Genomic DNA, 17078 nt, shown 5'->3' with positions numbered 1-17078 from the left:
TTCACGCACGCGAACCGAGAACTCCGGCGAGGCGGCGGCGGCTCCGGAGTGGCTGCGGGCGGCGGAGCGGACGCGTCCGGTCCGTCCGGACGTGTCCGGCGGCGGCGGAGGAGAAATCTAGGGTTTCGGAGAGGAAGGAGATCCGAATTTCGGGGGGGGGGGGGGTTTAAATAGGCATAGAGGGAGCTAGGAGAGTCCAAATGAGGTGCGGTTTACGGCCACGCGATCGTGATCGAACGCTCTAGATGATGGAGCAGTGTTTGGTGGGTTTTGGGCCAAATTGAAGGGGTGCTGGGCTGCAACACACAGAGGCCTTTTTGGTCCCTCGGTTAACCGTTGGAGTATCAAACGAAGTCCAAATGATACGAAACTTGACAGGCGGTCTACCGGTAGTAAACCAAGGCCGCTTGGCAAGTCTCGGTCCAATACGGAAATGTTTAATCCCCACACACGAAAGAAAGCTAGAAATGACCACCGGAGGAGAACGAAGCGCCGGAATGCAAAACGGACAACGAGGAAAATGCACGAATGCATGAGACGAACACGTATGCAAATGCAATGCACATGATGACATGATATGAGATGCATGACAACGATAAGAACACACGGAGACAAAGACCCGAACACGAGAAAATAAATATAACTTAATGCCGGAAACGGCAAGAGTTGGAGTACAAATTGGGAAAGTTACATCCGGGGTGTTACAACACTCCACCACTATGAAAGGATCTCGTCCCGAGATCTAGGACTGAAAGAACGCAGGGTACTCAGAACGGAGGTGATCCTCGCGTTCCCAGGTAGCTTCACGGTCGGAATGGTGTGACCACTTGACTTTGAGAAATTTGATTGACTTGTTGCGAGTCTTGCGTTCAGTCTCTTCAAGAATAGCAACTGGGTGCTCACGATAAGAGAGATCTTCTTGGAGCTCAATGTCCTCAAAGTTGATAGTGCGGTCAGGAGTCTTGAACCACTTTCGAAGCTGAGAGACATGGAACACATCATGAACATTTGCAAAGTTTGAAGGAAGCTCGAGTTGATAGGCGAGGTCGCCTCTCTTGCTGGCAATCTTGAAAGGTCCCACGTATCTGGGGGCAAGCTTCCCTTTGATATCGAAGCGACGAGTACCTTTCATAGGAGAGACGCGGAGGTAAACATGATCTCCGATCTCGAAAGCCAAATCACGGTGCTTACTATCATAGTAGCTCTTCTGACGGGATTGGGCTGCTTTGAGGTTATCTCAAATGACTTTGCACATTTCCTATGCCTATGTGATTAAGTCATTACCCAAAAGCTGACGTTCACCAGTTTCATACCAGTTGAGAGGGGTACGGCACTTCCTGCCATACAGAATTTCAAATGGGGCCTAGCCCAAACTTGCTTGAAAACTGTTGTTGTAGGAGAATTCAGCATAGGGAAGACAATCCTCCCACTTCATGCCGAAGGAGATCACACAAGCCCTGAGCATATCTTCAAGAATCTGGTTGACACGCTCGACTTGACCGCTAGTTTGAGGATTGAAAGCTATGCTGAAGTGGATGTTGGTGCCCATGGCCTTCTGAAAAGAATCCCAAAACTTCGAGGTAAAGATGCTGCCACGGTCTGAAGAGATCACTTGAGGAATACCGTGTAGAGAGACAATACGAGAGGAATAGAGTTCCTCCAATTGAGCTGCAGTGATCGACTCTTTGATAGGCAGAAAATGAGCCACTTTGGTGAGTTTGTCGATGACAACGAATATAGCATCATGGCCACGCTTGGATTTTGGAAACCCAGTTACGAAGTCGATTTCAATGTGGTCAAACTTCCATTCTAGAATGGCAAGAGGTTGGAGGAGACTTGTTGGCCTTTGGTGTTCTGCCTTCACTCTTCTGCAGACATCACATTCATTCACGAATTGAGCAATCTCGCGCTTCATTCGAGTCCACCAATAAGCCTGCTTAAGGTCCTGATACATCTTCGTGCTCCCAGGGTGGATGGAGAGGAGAGAATTGTGAGCCTCATTCATGATCACTTTACGGAGGTCACCTTTGGGTACAACAATACGATCCTCGAAGAAGAGAGTGTCCTTGTCATCAAGGCGGTAGCACTTGTACTTGGGTTGACTCTTGGCAATCCCAATCTTCACCTTTTTCACCATAGCATCAAGAAGCTGGGCTTGGCGAATCTGGTCTTCCAAGGTAGGAGAGACTTGAAGGTTGGCGAGGAAACCTTGAGGAACAACTTGCAGATTAAGTTTGCGGAAAGCTTCACAAAGCTTGGGTTGATAAGGCTTGAGAATCAGACTGTTGCAGTAAGCTTTCCTGCTCAGTGCATCAGCAATCACATTAGCCTTGCCTAGAGTATACTCGATACTCGGATTATACTCTTGAATCATTTCGACCCATCGAGTTTGCCTGAGGTTGAGATTAGGCTGAGTGAAGATGTACTTGAGACTCTTGTGATCAGTGAAATGTCCACTTTTCTTCCCAATAGAAGATGTCTCCAAGTCAAAAGAGCATGCAAAACTGCCGCCAACTCGAGATCATGAGTGGGGTAGTTCTTCTCATTAGGCTTCAGCTTGGAAAATTATACAGTTGGGGGTGAACGGGACCATTGTCGCATGTTGGGTTCTCTTTTATTTTGGCGCCATAGTCAGGCCATGAGTGTTTGGTTGATGTAATGTTATTTATGTACTTGATTGACGTGGCGAGTGTAAGCCAACTATGTTATCTCCCCTTTTATTATCATATTACATGGGATGTTGTGAAGATTGCCTAACTTGCGACATATGCCTTCAATGCGATTATGTCTCTAAGTCGTGCCTCGACACGTGGGTGCTATTGTCGCATCGAGGGTGTTACATATGGTGACGGTGAGGTCTGTACCATGTAGCTATCATCGTCAAGCACCGGAGTGGTGAATTGAGGTGTTGGAGTTTGGGGTGTGTCTTCATGAATGGGGGTGTCTTGTTGAGGGCGATCTGCCCACGAATCATCCTGGGTGATTGGCGTCAGGGGACGACCAATACTGATGAGTTCGTTGTTTGTAAGAACAGGTGATGATACCACTTGATGGTCGAGTTGACGAAGGACTTCATCATCTTCAACATTGTCTTCACGACCAATGTCTTTAGCTGTGATGGGGTCAACAGCTGGAACTTCTTCATCTTCAGGAGCCTCTGTGGAAGCAGGCTCGTGAATCACTAGGCGACGCTCTTGGTTGGTGGAGAATGGATGGGCAACATAAATGGGATCAACCACAAGGGGCTCAGAGGCCGTAGCACGCTCTTTCTTTGAAGACTTTGTCTTCAACTTCTTCTTGGATGGGGCTACATCAGAGGTGTTTTGTTCTTGCGCTCCACGATGCCATTCTGCTGAGGTGTGTATGGAGCTGAGAACTCATGAGTGATGCCCAATGTATCAAGATAAGTGTCTAGGCCGGTGTTCTTGAACTCCGTGCCATTGTCACTTCTGATGTGCTTGATCTTGATGCCATAGTTCGTCATGGCATGATTGGTGAATCATCTGAAGACATCCTGCACTTCATTCTTGTAGAGGATTATATGCACCCATGTATATCTTGAGTAATCATCAACAATGACGAAACCATAGAGGCAAGCAGTGGTAGTAAGAGTAGAGTAGTGAGTAGGGCCAAATAAGTCCATGTGAAGTAGCTCGAAGGGACGAGATGTCGTCATGATTGTCTTCGAGGGATGCTTAGCCCTTGTCATCTTTCCAACTTCGCAGGCACTACACAGATGATCCTTCTTGAAATTGACGCCCTCGATGCCTACGACATGTTTCTTCTTCGCGAGTGTGTACAAGTTCCTCATGCCAGCATGCCCAAGCCTCCAACGCCAGAGCCAGCACTCTGAAACTTTTGCTAGAAGACGTACGGCCAACTGTGGTCCTGCTGAGAAATCTACCATGTACAAATCGTCTTTTCGATATCCTTCAAAGACTAGAGATTTGTCAGATTCCATAAGCACAAGGCAATGATATTTTCCAAATATCACAACCATATTCAGATCACAAAGCATTGAGACAGACATTAAGTTGAAACCAAGGGATTCAACAAGCATCAATTTATCCATGCGCGGATCCTTTTAGATTGCAACTCTACCTAGACCCAATACCTTGCTTTTACCAGTGTCAGCAAATGTGATATGACTCTTGTCAGATGGATGTAAGGTTGAGTCCATGAGAAGACTTCGATCACCAGTCATTTGGTTAGTGCATCCACTATCCATAATCCACTCAAAAGCATTTATCGTACCCTAGGGGGGTAGGCTTCACCAAGGGAAATGTGAAGCACAAACATTTGACGAACAAGCATATTATCAAGGTTCAGATCCTAGTTTGGGTAGATAGGATCATTGTCAAGGAATCCAGGAACAAAATACATAGTAAGACCATTTGGGCATTTTATCTTGTGCCCCACAAGATGTTTTAGGTCCCCAGCATAAGCATCAGATGCCTTTGATTTCTCGCTAGAGACCTTTCCCTACAAAAGAGAGTTAATTTTTCTTAACCACCCACATCCTCAAGGGTGGCTTCGAAGCAATGAGTATAAGTGCAGCATCTGAGAACTTTGGCTTTGGAGCCCTAGCAAATAGCCTTGCAGGAGGTGAATAATACTCATAAGTATAAGCAGAATAGTTCTTGGTCTTATGAACTTAGCGGTTTGACGAAACACGCTCATATTCATAAGTCTGGGTATGGTTTCCCTGCAAAACATTGGCGTTAGGGTGACTCTGGTGAGTCCTCTTTCTGTATGAAACCTTTGGACCATATGAAGCCTTTGGTCTGGGGTTTGTCTTCTTCCCAGGTGGTGTCATGATGACATTCACCTGAAGATTTTCAAGACAACTCTTGGGAACCTAGATCTTCTTCAAAGGGGCTCCATTCCTGCAGTTAGTACCAATATACCTAGCAAACATTTCACCATTCTGATTCTTAAATAGTTTATAGTTTGCAACAAAGGATTCATCAATGATAATAGGGTTAGCACAAGTGAAGCCAGATAAGGTAGATGGATCCACTGAAGGTCCCTTTGTAGCAACCCATGTGGTTTTGGGGTACTGCTCAGGCTTCCAGTAGGAACCATCAACATTCATTTTCCTCTCGAACCCAACACCCTCTTTCCTAGGGTTTTGGTTCAGAATCTGTTTCTTAAGGACAACACACAGTGTCTGGTGCCCTTTGAGGCTTTTGTACATCCCTATTTCAAGTAATGTCTTCAACCTGGCATTCTCATCGGCAATAGTAGTGGTATCCTTAGAAGAGTGGTTAGTTTCCACATCAGCAGTTGAAGACATAGCAACAGTAGTAGCAGTAGAACATCCAGCAATAGAAGCAGCATTATCACGCTCAAGACATTTTAAACATGGTGGCTCAAAGTCTTCTTGAGCGGAACTGATCTGTTGAGTGCGTAGTGACTCGTTCTCCTTTTGAAGATCTTCATGAGCCGATCTCAAATTCTCAAGCTCTTGCTTCCTTTGAAGATAATCATAGGAGAGATTTTCATGAGTAGTTGAGAGCGTTTCATGACGACTTTCAAGTTCCTCGTACTTAGCATGAAGATTTTTAATGTTTTCAATTAAGGACCGAGTTCGAGTCATTTCCGCATCCAACAGGTCATCGCTTTTGTCTAGCAACTTTTGAATATGTTCCATAGCGTTTTGTTGTTCTGTGGCAATTTTAGCAAGTGTTTTGTAGCTAGGTTTAGATTCACATTCAGAGTCATCTTCACTTGAAGTTTGAAAGTAAGCATCGCGTGATTTTACCTTGGCACCATGTGCCATGAAGCAGTAGGTGGGAGCAGAGTCATCATCATCATTAGCATCAGTGTTGGTGATGAAGCCATTGTCTTCAGTGTCAAAGATGGACTTGGCGACATACGTTGAAGCTAGAGCCAGGCTTGCCACGCCTGAATCAGATTCCTCTTCAGACTCCACCTCTGCCTCCTCAGATGCAGACTCCTCCTCCGAATCCATCTCCTTGCCAACAAACGCACGAGCCTTGCTGGATGAGCTCTTCCCGTGTGATGAAGACTTCGAAGAACACTTGGAAGAAGACTTTGATGATTTCTTCTTCTTGGTCTCATTATCCCACTGAGGACACTCAGAGATGTAGTGACAAGGTTTCTTGCACTTGTGGCATGTTCCCTTCTTGTAGTCACGTGAGGAAGCTTCATCGTTTCTTGAGTTGGATCTTGAGGACTTTCTGAAGTCTTTCTTCTTGGTGAACCTCTGGAACTTCTTCACAAGCATAGCAAGCTCCTTACCAATGTCTTTAGAGTCCTCAGAACTGCAATCAGATTCTTCTTTAGATGAGGAAACAACTTTTGCCTTCAAAGCGCGAGTTCGGCCATAGTTGGGACCATAGATATCTCTTTTCTCAGTTTGCTGGAACTCATGTGTGTTAATCCTCTCAAGTATGTCAGACGTATCGAGAGTCTTGAAGTCAAGGCGTTCTTGAATCATCAGGGCCAGTGTGTCGAATGAGCTGTCAAGCGATCTTGTAAGTGCATCTAGTGCCACCCCTAGTTGGTTTTGGAGTATTGACGACAAACCTGGTTGAGGGACTAATGTGTTTGTGAGAATTGCAGGATAACACAGGTAGAAGTCCCTCATTGATTCGGTTTTCCTACCAGAGATGACCCCTAAAAATGTATGAAGACATTGAAGTCAAAGGTGGTATGTGAAGACATTCACATTGAAGACTATGACAAGAGAAGACATCGCATGAAGACTATGGAGCGCGAAGACTTAGTTGTTTCGTCGTTCTTTTTCTTCTTTGTTGAGTCATAGGAACCACCGTACTGTTAAGTGGGGTCCAAGTGAACCAGCCAGAATGACTGAAATGATGCTTAACCAAAATCCTATGTCTTCGAGCGAAGACAATGAGAGCAAATTTTATCCAGAGCTGGATAAGTCAGCTTTGCTTGTAGCCCAAGTAAAGTTGTCGTGTGTGTTTGAAATCTGACCGTTGGAACACGTGTCAGTTCCTTAGTGACCCAGGCTCATTTCGGACAAATCAGGTTGGGTTGCCTAGTGGCTATAAATATCCCACCCCCCTACAACCATAAACGGTTGGCTGCTCAGAGTTAGTGTACGACTTTTGTCGTTTGATAGCAACCCACCTCGAAGCCTTTCAGAGAGAATTCCTTGCGAGGACAAAGCCCTAAACACCCAGAGCCAAAGAGTGTTAGGCATCACTGAAGTCTTCCTGTCTGTGTGATCTGAAGACTTATTACACTTGAGGACTATGAATCCTCCAGTTGGTTAGGCATCGCGTTCTGAGCATCCAAGAGTCATTGTGGATCGCCGGTGAACGAAGTCTGTGAAGGTTTGGAAGTCTACCTTGAAGACTTACCAGAGTGATTGGGCGAGGACTGGGTGTCCTTAGCTCAAGGGGAATAAGGTGAAGATGCGGTCTTCTGAGTTGAATCTCAGCCTCCCTAACCAGACGTACAGTTGTCACAGCAACTGGAACTGGTCCAGCAAATCATTGTCTTCAACGAGTCGATGGTTCCATTCTTCCCATCTCCTTATTTGCAGATTGGTCCTTGTGAAGTCATTGCATGTTTGCATTATCTATTTGTCTTCATTGTGCAACTGCTTGTTCTGTTTGGCTTCGTACTATCTTCCATCCTGATCTATACTGCCTAGCTGCTATTAGTCTTTGTGCTTTCATCTCATTGAATACTTGACTATGGCTTGCTTAGTGTAGTCTACCTTCTGCTGCATGATAATAGGTTTGTTTCTATCGTTTGTCTTCGAAACTTCCATGTTTTGAAGACTTTCATAAAAATCGCCTATTCACCCCCCTCTAGTCGATCACTAGCACTTTCAATTGGTATCAGAGCAAGGTACTCCCTTGTTCTGTGTGATTCGGTTTAACCACCTGGAGTTTTAGCTATGTCGACTGCAGGGATAATGAAAGTCTCCGCTGCGAGCCCAGTCTTTGATGGAACTGAATATCCCTACTAGAAGAATAAGATGCGCATGCATCTTGAAGCCATTGATGTCGACCTCTGGTATGTCATCAAGAATGGCGTCCCCAAGGCTGGTGAAGGTGTCACCGCTGCTGATGTCAAGAAGTTCGTTCAACTGGATTCCACTACCAAGAACATCATCTGTGGTCATTTGACCAATGGACAGTATGGCCGTGTGAGTGCTCTGGAAACATCCAAGCTAGTCTGGGACTGGCTCTCCAAGGTCAACGAAGGCGTCTCAACCCAGAGAGATCAAAGAATCAGTGTGCTTTGCAACCTCTTCAACCGCTTCAAGAGAAACGACAATGAGAATGTTCAGCTCACATTTGATCGACTCACTGACGTCACAAATGAGCTTCAAGCCCTCGATGCTACTGAGATCACCAAGCATGAAGTCGTCAAGACACTCCTGAGATCACTTCACACCTCGTTTGACACCCTAGCCCTGATGATTCAAGAACGCCCTGACTTCAAGACACTCGATCCGTCTGACATACTTGAAAGGCTCAACACACATGAGTTTCAGCTTTCTGAGAAAAGAGATATCTACGGTCCCAACTATGGGCGAACTCGTGCCTTGAAGGCAAAAGTTGTTTCCTCATCTGAAGAAGACTCTGATTGCAGTTCTGATGATCCTGAAGACATTGGAAAGGAGCTTGCTATGCTTGTGAAGAAGTTCCAGAAATTCACCAAGAAGAAAGGCTTCAGAAAGTCCTCACGATCTAGCTCAAGGAATGATGAAGCTTCTGCTCATGACTACAAGAAGAGAACATGCCACAAGTGCAAGAAACCTGGCCACTACATCTTTGAGTGTTTGCAGTGGGACAATGAGAACAAGAAGAAGAAGAAGAAGAGCAAGGAATATGATTCTGACGACAAGAAGAAGAAGAAATACTCAAAGTCTTCATCACACAAGAAGAGCTCATCTGGCAAGGCTCGTGCGTTTGTTGGCAAGGAAATGGATTCATAGGAGTCTGCTTCTGAGGAGGAGGAGGTGGAGTCTCAGGAGGAGTCCGATTCTGGCATTGCAAGTCTGGCTACAGCCTACGTTGCCAAGTCCATCTTCAACATTGAAGACAATGACTCCATCACCGACGCCGATGCTAATGACCAGGACGACTCCGCTCCCACCTACTACTTCATGGCACGCGATGCCAAGGTAAACTCATGCACTACTCATTATCAAACATCCAGTGAAGATGACTTTGATTATGGCTCCAAACCCAGCTACAAAACACTTGCTAAAATTGCAACTGAACAACAGAAAGTTGTGGAACATATTCAAAAACTGTTAGACAAAAGCGATGACCTGTTAGACGCTGAAATGACTCGATCTCAGTCCTTAATTGAAGACATAAAAAATCTTCACATGAAGTATGAGGAACTTGAAAGTCTTCATGAAACACTCTCAACAACTCATGAAAAGCTTTCCTATGATTATCTTCAAAGGAAGCAAGATCTTGAGAAATTGAGAGCGGCTCATGAAGATCTTCAAAAGGAAAATGAGTCACTTCGCGCCAAACAGATCAGTTCCGTTCAGGAAGGATTTGAACCACCATGTCTTAAATGCATTGAGTGTGACAACGCTACCTCTATTGCCGGATGTTCTACTGCTGCTACTGTTGCAATATCTTCAACTATTGATGTGGTAACTAACCCCTCTGCTGAGGACGCCACTGCTATTGCTGATGAAAATGCTAGGTTGAAGACATTGCTTGAAATAGGGATGTACAAAAGTCTCAAAGGACATCAGACACTATGTGATGTCCTCAAAAGGCCGATCTTAAACCGAAACCCTAGGAAAGAGGGTGTTGGGTTCGAAAGGAAAATGAATGATGATGGCTCTTACTGGAAACCTGAGCAGTACCCCAAAACCACATGGGTTGCTGCAAAGGAACCTTCAGTGGATCCATCCACCCTATCTGGCTTCACTTGTGCCAATCCCATTGTTATTGATGAATCATTTGATGCAAACAATAAACTGTTTAAAAATCAGAATGGTGAAGTGTTTTCCAGGTATATTGGTATTAACTACAGGAATGGGCCACCTATGAAGAAAGTCTGGGTGCCGAAAAGGTGTCTGAAGAATCTTCCTGTGAATGTCATCATGACACCACAAGTGAAGAAGACAAACCCCAGACCACGGGCTTCATATGGTCCAAAGGCTTCATAGAGACAAAGGACTCGCCTGAGCCGCACTAACGCAAATATTTTGCAGGGAAACCATACTCAGGCCTATGAATATGAGCGCGTTTCGTCAAACCGCCATGTTCATAAGACCAAGAACTACTCTGCTTATTCTTATGAGTACTATTGCCCTCATGCAAGACTATTTGCTAGGGCTTCAAAGCCAAAGTTCTCAGATGCTGCACTTAGACTCATTGCTTCGAAGCCACCCTTGAATATGTGGGTGTCTAAGAAAGCTTAACTCTCTTTTGCAGGGAAGGGTCTCCAGCCGAAAATCAGATTCGTCTGAAGCTATTGCTGGGTACCTTAAACATCTTGTAGGGCGCAAGATCAAATGCCCAAATGGTCTTATTATGTATTTTGTTCCTGAGTCCCTTGCTACTTGCCCTATCAGTCCTAACCTCGATCTAAGCTTTCATAATCCACTTGCTCGTCAAATGTTTATGCTTCACAATTCTCTTCGTGAAGCCTATCCCCCTAACTGCACTATAGGGTATGACACCAGCTACTTCAGAATGGATTATTGATAGTGGGTGTACTAATCACATGACTGGCAAGCGAAGTCTTCTCATGGACTCAGCCTTACATCCATCTGATAAGAGTCACATCACATTTGCTGATACTGGTAAAAGCAAGGTATTGGGTCTAGGTAGAGTTGCAATCTCAAGGGATCAACACATGGATAAAGTGCTGCTTGTTGAATCCCTTGGTTTCAACTTAATGTCTGTCTCAATGCTTTGCGATTTAACCATGATTGTCCTATTTGGAAAATATCGTTGCCTTGTTCTAATGGAATCTGACAAGTCTCTAGTGTTTGAAGGGTATCAAAAAGATGATTTGTACGTGGTAGATTTCTCAGCAGGACCATAGCTTGCCGTATGTCTTCTAGCAAAAGCTTCAGGATGTTGGCTCTGGCATCGGAGGCTAGGGCATGCTGGCATGAGGAACTTGCACACTCTTGCAAAGAAGAAGCATATCATAGGCATCAAGGGCATCAAGTTCAAGAAGGATCACCTATGCGGTGCCTGTGAAGCTGGAAAGATGACGAGGGCCAAGCATCCCTCGAAGACAATCATGACAACGACTCAACCCTTCGAACTGCTACACATGGACCTCTTCGGTCCCACTCACTACTCAACTCTTACTACTACTGCTTGTCTCTATGGCTTCATCATTGTTAATGATTATTCAAGATATACATGGGTGCATATAATCCTCTACAAGACTGAAGTGCAGGATGTCTTCAGACGCTTTGCCAATCGAGCCATGAACAACTATGGCGTCAAGATCAAGCACATCAGAAGTGACAATGGCACTGAATTCAAGAATACTAGCCTCGACACTTATCTTGACACTTTGGGCATCACTCATGAGTTCTCAGCTCCGTACACGCGGCAACAGAATGGCGTCGTGGAACGCAAGAACAGAACACTTATTGAGATGGCCCGGACGATGCTCGATGAATACAAGACTCCAAGAAAGTTCTGGCCTGAGGCCATTGATACTGCATGCCATATTATCAACCATGTTTATCTTCACAAGATTCTGAACAAAACATCCTATGAGCTCCTCACTGGTAAGAAGCCAAATGTAAGTTACTTCAGAGTATTTGGTGCCATGTGCTGGATCAAGGATCCACATCACACTTCAAAATTTGCACCGAAAGCACATGAAGGTTTTATGCTTGGATACTGGTGGGGATAATACTACTGGGCGTAAACTGGCCTATCTGGGCCGGGTTAACTTCTTCAGTAGTTAAGTAAGTTAAAGCCCAAGAAGACAGAGGAGGGCTCAAGGCCCATGGTCGGCTCAAGGCCTGCAGCCGTAAACCGGCGTTAGTAGTTACCCTGTATTATAAGTTAGGAATAAGAAGAGACCAAACCGGACACATCTATGAGCCGGTATTGGGACTCCATAAGCCGACAAGAGTCACCCGTGTATATAAGGGGACGACCCGGCGGCGGTTCAAGGACAACAGACAACAACTCGAGACATAGGCGAAGCTTGTTTGCTCCCTAGTCATCGAAACCCCATCAATTCCATCACAACTAGACGTAGGCTTTTACCTTCATCGAAGGGGCCGAACTAGTATAAACTCTCTTGCGTCCTTGTGTCCGCTTTAACCCCTTCAAGCTAACCCGTCGCGATGGCTCCACGACTAAGTCCTTTCTCTAGGACATCCACCGTGACAAAACCACGACAGTTAGCGCCCACCGTGGGGCTATCGCACGATGGTTTTCGGTTCTTGGAGGGCCGCTTTGAAGGACTCGAGGGCTACGCTGTAGGCCGGATGACTAAGAGTCGTCGCGGGAAGCTCTACATCAACGACGAAGGCTGGGGCCCCGGGGCCGGCTCAATTGAGTACGGGTATTGGGTCCCCTTTGGTAGCATTCACGTTTTCATTGGCAAGATCGGTGAACCGGGCCCTGAGCCGGACATCTGCACCGACCTCGTCGAGACGGCTCAGCGTGCGCAATCCGCCCGGGTTAAACCAGCCATGAAGCGTGCCTTCGTGGGAGTCATCCATGGAGGAAGTTATGAGGATGGATCGGAATTTCGCGGGGCGACTGTCGTTTGTTCCGGTGACGAATCTTTGACCGGAGAAACCGAATCTCTTTATCAGCTACAAGATGGCCTGATTGGGAGTTGTTCCGATGGCGACAGTATTTCGGACCCCTCTGATCTGCCCAGCCGGGTTGGAATATTCATGGACGGAACACAAGCAGCACTCCATTCTTCGACAGCTGCGGCAACGATCTCCGGTTCAGCAGCGGCGACGGCTGCCGGGGCAGGAGGCCCTGTGCGCCCGCCGGCTCAGGTTCTATCAGAACTATTTGATGCGTTGGCTATGCTTATGGCGGAAGTTAATCCGCCAGATCAGGACGTTCACAACACGGAGATTGCAAAGGTAAAGGAACAGATCACCCAGGCCAAGGCGGATCTGGCGGCTGAGGACACCAGGATGGCCGCAGAGCGGGCCGCTTTAGACGCACAGGCCTACAGGCTTATGTTGGACCAGAGCGCGTCGCATGAAGTCATGAGGAGGAAGCACCGATCCTGCTTACCTCCGGTTTTCGAGGCCAGAGACCTTTTCAACACTCCAGGACCAAGAGCCGGCAATCCGCTGGAGGGGAACCGGGCAGAAGCCCCTGGGACCGGTGCACCGGTTCAGCCTCGTCAGATGGACCCGCCTCGTCAAAACACCGTTATACCTCAGGATGCTTTAACACCTCCGGGTCACTACTCCAACCCAATGGACAATCTTCTTGCCGCTGCTGCACGGCTGGAGGCCATTCCAATTGAAGGTGACTCGCCACAGGCAGTAGAGACGCGACGGGTCAAGGAACTTCTGAGGACTGCTTTGGCCCAACAGGAAGCGTACTCATACAGCCGCGACCGGATCCACTCGACCCCCCATCCAAGCCGGAGCTATAGCAGACATATCGATGAACCAGCAGTGTTGAGTAATGAACGACGTGGAGCACCCCGTGGCAACAACCTGATGGGTGGTGCTGATGACGCTCAGGAAGTGGTGAATCGGGCCCGAGCGCGCAGGGAGGCCGAGTTAGCCGCACAACATCAGGCTCGGCAGCTCATGCCGGTTCGTCCAACCATCTCGATCGAACCTGGTGTTACTTCTAGTTCTTTGGGGGTGCCTTGCCTTATCCCTGCTTTACGCAACATGCGCATGTCCAAGGATTTCAAAGGCCCGCGCAAGGTACCAAATTACACGGCGGATCAACCTCCAGAGACATGGGTGGAGAGCTATGAGATGGCCATGGAGATGCTTGATGTGGATGGCACAGCGTGTGCGAAATACTTCACCATGATGCTTGAAGGAATGGCCCGTACTTGGTTAAAAAGCTTGAAACTAATTCTATCAGTTCATGGGCCCAATTACGAGCCCGGTTTATCAGCAATTTCAAGGATACCTGTAAACAGCCTATGTCGATAGTGGACTTAGCTGCATGCGTCCAGGAGGAAGGAGAATCAACGACTCATTGGGTGCGCCGGGTTTCACAAGTGTTGCACTCCTCAGACCGCATCAACGCTGACACCGCAGTATTAACCCTAGAAGGCAACTGCCGGTTTGGGCCCGTGAAGTTGAAATTGGGACAGATGAAACGTCATTGTACCGACATGGGGACCCTCATGGCCGCTTTGGTGAAATACGCTGATTCTGATAGTACCAAGGATCCCGAATCTGATGATGAAAAGACAGGGAAAGGGAAGAAGAACAGCAGCTCCAAAGGTCAGCAGCATCACTGGGTAGGCAATGGTGGAGGAGGCAAGCATAAAGCGGATGGTAACATGGACTTTGTGGCTAATACCAACGCATAGGACAATGGCCAGCGATGCAAGGGTAGGCCGAAAAATCGTAATGGAGCACCCAACCCTAACCCAAACCGCCTAAACTATCTGCTAAGCCAGCCCTGTCCAAGACATGGGACGAAGGAGGCGCCAGCAAACCACCTTTAGAAGGATTGCTTTATTATGCAAGAGTTCAAGAATTCTAATAATTTCTGGTATGATCACGAATCTGGCGGTGGCTCAGGATCCGGGCCGGGTTACGGTGGAGGAAGTTCCGGTTCAGGATTTAATGGTAATCCGGGCGGACATAATGGTCAAAATAGTCAGAACAACCAGGGTGGTTACAACCAACAGCAGCAACAGTCAGGTTACCAGAGCAACCCAAAGCAGTTGAGTAGTGGGCAGTACCATGTCTTCACCACTAGCTTGGACAAGCGAGACCGGAAGGATCAGAGGCGGGCAGTCAACTCTGTTGAACTGGCCATACCCCGTTATCTACGTTGGTCTGAACAGCCAATCATATGGAGCAGAGAGGATCACCTACCCCAGGTCGATAATCCGGGTCAGTTGGCTCTGGTGGTGGCGCCTCAAGTGGGAGGTTATAAGTTCACCAAGGTGCTCATGGATGGAGGGAGGAGCATTAACATCCTGTACTATGAGACCTTCCGTCGTATGGGACTAACAGATAAGAATCTCAAACCGTCTAATACAGTATTCCATGGTGTAGTGCCTGGCAGATCACCATATCCCGTCGGTAAGATAGCTCTGGAAGTGGCCTTTGGGGATGATCATGATTCCAGGTCGGAGACATTGACATTTGAAGTGGTGAAAATCCAAAGTCCATATCATGCCCTGTTTGGGCGACCGGCCTACGCCAAGTTTATGGCTCGGCCCTGTTATGTGTATTTGCAGCTCAAGATGCCGGGTCACAAGGGGACAATAACGGTTCACGGAAGCTGCAAAATCGCTTTGGAATGCGAGGAAGGAGACGCGGCTTATGCAGAGTCGGTTTGTGCCACCGAGGAGTTGAAGTACTATAAAGACAATGTTGATCCGGCGGACATGACTCCGTTGAAGAAGCCAACTACGGAGCATGATCCGGCCCTGAAGTTTAAATCGGCAGCAGAAACTAAGCTTGTTGACTTCGTACCTGGCGATTCATCCAAGCAGTTCAGCATCAGTGCCAACTTGGATCCGAAATAGGAAAGCGCGCTCATCGAGTTCATCCGTGAGAATCGGGACATTTTTGCATGGAAGCCCTCCGGCATGCCAGGTGTACCGAGGCAACTCGCTGAGCACACACTTAATGTGGATCCTAAATATAAACCGGTGAAACAGTTCCTCCGCCAGTTTAACGAAGAAAGATGCAAGGCGATTGGAGAAGAGGTAGCCAGGCTCTTAGCAGCTGGCTTTATTGTTGAAGTTTTTCACCCTGAGTGGCTTGCCAATCCGGTGCTGGTCCTCAAGAAAAACGGCACCTGGCGCATGTGTGTGGATTACATAGATCTTAATAAAGCTTGTCCAGCAGATCCTTTTGCCCTCCCCCGTATTGATCAAATTATTGATGCTACGGCGGGTTGTGAGCGTTTAAGTTTTTTGGATGCGTATTCTGGCTATCATCAGATCAAAATGGCAGTTAAGGACCAGGAGAAGACAGCATTTATGACTCCCTTTGGAGCCTTCTGCTATGTGTCTATGCCCTTCGGGCTCAAGAGTGCCCAGGCAACTTACCAACGGTGTGTACAAAATTGTCTTCACAAGCAGATTGGCCGTAATGTACATGCTTACATGGATGATATCGTGGTTAAATCCAGGGAGAAGGAGACTCTGATTGATGATTTGAAGGAAACCTTTGATAACCTGAGAACATACAAGATGATGCTTAACCCGGACAAGTGTGTCTTTGGTGTACCGGCGGGCAAGCTATTGGGTTTTCTAGTGTCCAACAGGGGAATTGAGGCTAATCCGGAGAAGATCACGGCTATCACCTCCCTGGCTAAACCGAAGTGTATCAACGAAGTTCAACGCCTGGCAGGACGGATTGCTGCGCTAAGCCGGTTTTATCAGTCGCCTGGGTAAGAAGGCAATCCCTTTGTATCAGATGTTGAAAAAGAAAGATCAGTTTGTCTGGAGTTCTGCTGCTGATGAAGCATTTGAGGACTTAAAGCGGCAATTGGCCAATCCGCCTGTGCTCGCCGCTCCCATTGACAAGGAGACATTACTGCTATATGTTGCTGCTATTGTTCGGGCGGTCAGCGTAGCTATTGTGGTGGAGCGAAAGGAGGCAGGTAAGGAGCATCCGGTTCAACGTCCGGTCTATTATATCAGCGAGGTGCTCATTGAGTCCAAGCAAAGGTATCCGCATTGGTAGAAGCTGGTGTATGGAGTTTTTATGGCAAGCCGGAAGCTTAAACAATATTTCCAAGGGCACTCAATTACGGTGGTCAGTTCTGCTCCTTTGGGAGATATCATCCAAAACCGGGAAGCAACTGGCCGGATTGCAAAGTGGGCCATAGAGCTGGGGCCGTATGGTTTAAAGTATGTGCCTCGGACAGCGGTTAAGTCTCAAGCACTTGTTGATTTCATCAATGATTGGACGGAAA

This window comes from Triticum aestivum, chromosome 6A (assembly GCF_018294505.1).
Source record: "Triticum aestivum cultivar Chinese Spring chromosome 6A, IWGSC CS RefSeq v2.1, whole genome shotgun sequence".
Lineage (NCBI taxonomy): Eukaryota > Viridiplantae > Streptophyta > Magnoliopsida > Poales > Poaceae > Triticum > Triticum aestivum.
This window is presented reverse-complemented; position numbering follows the sequence as displayed.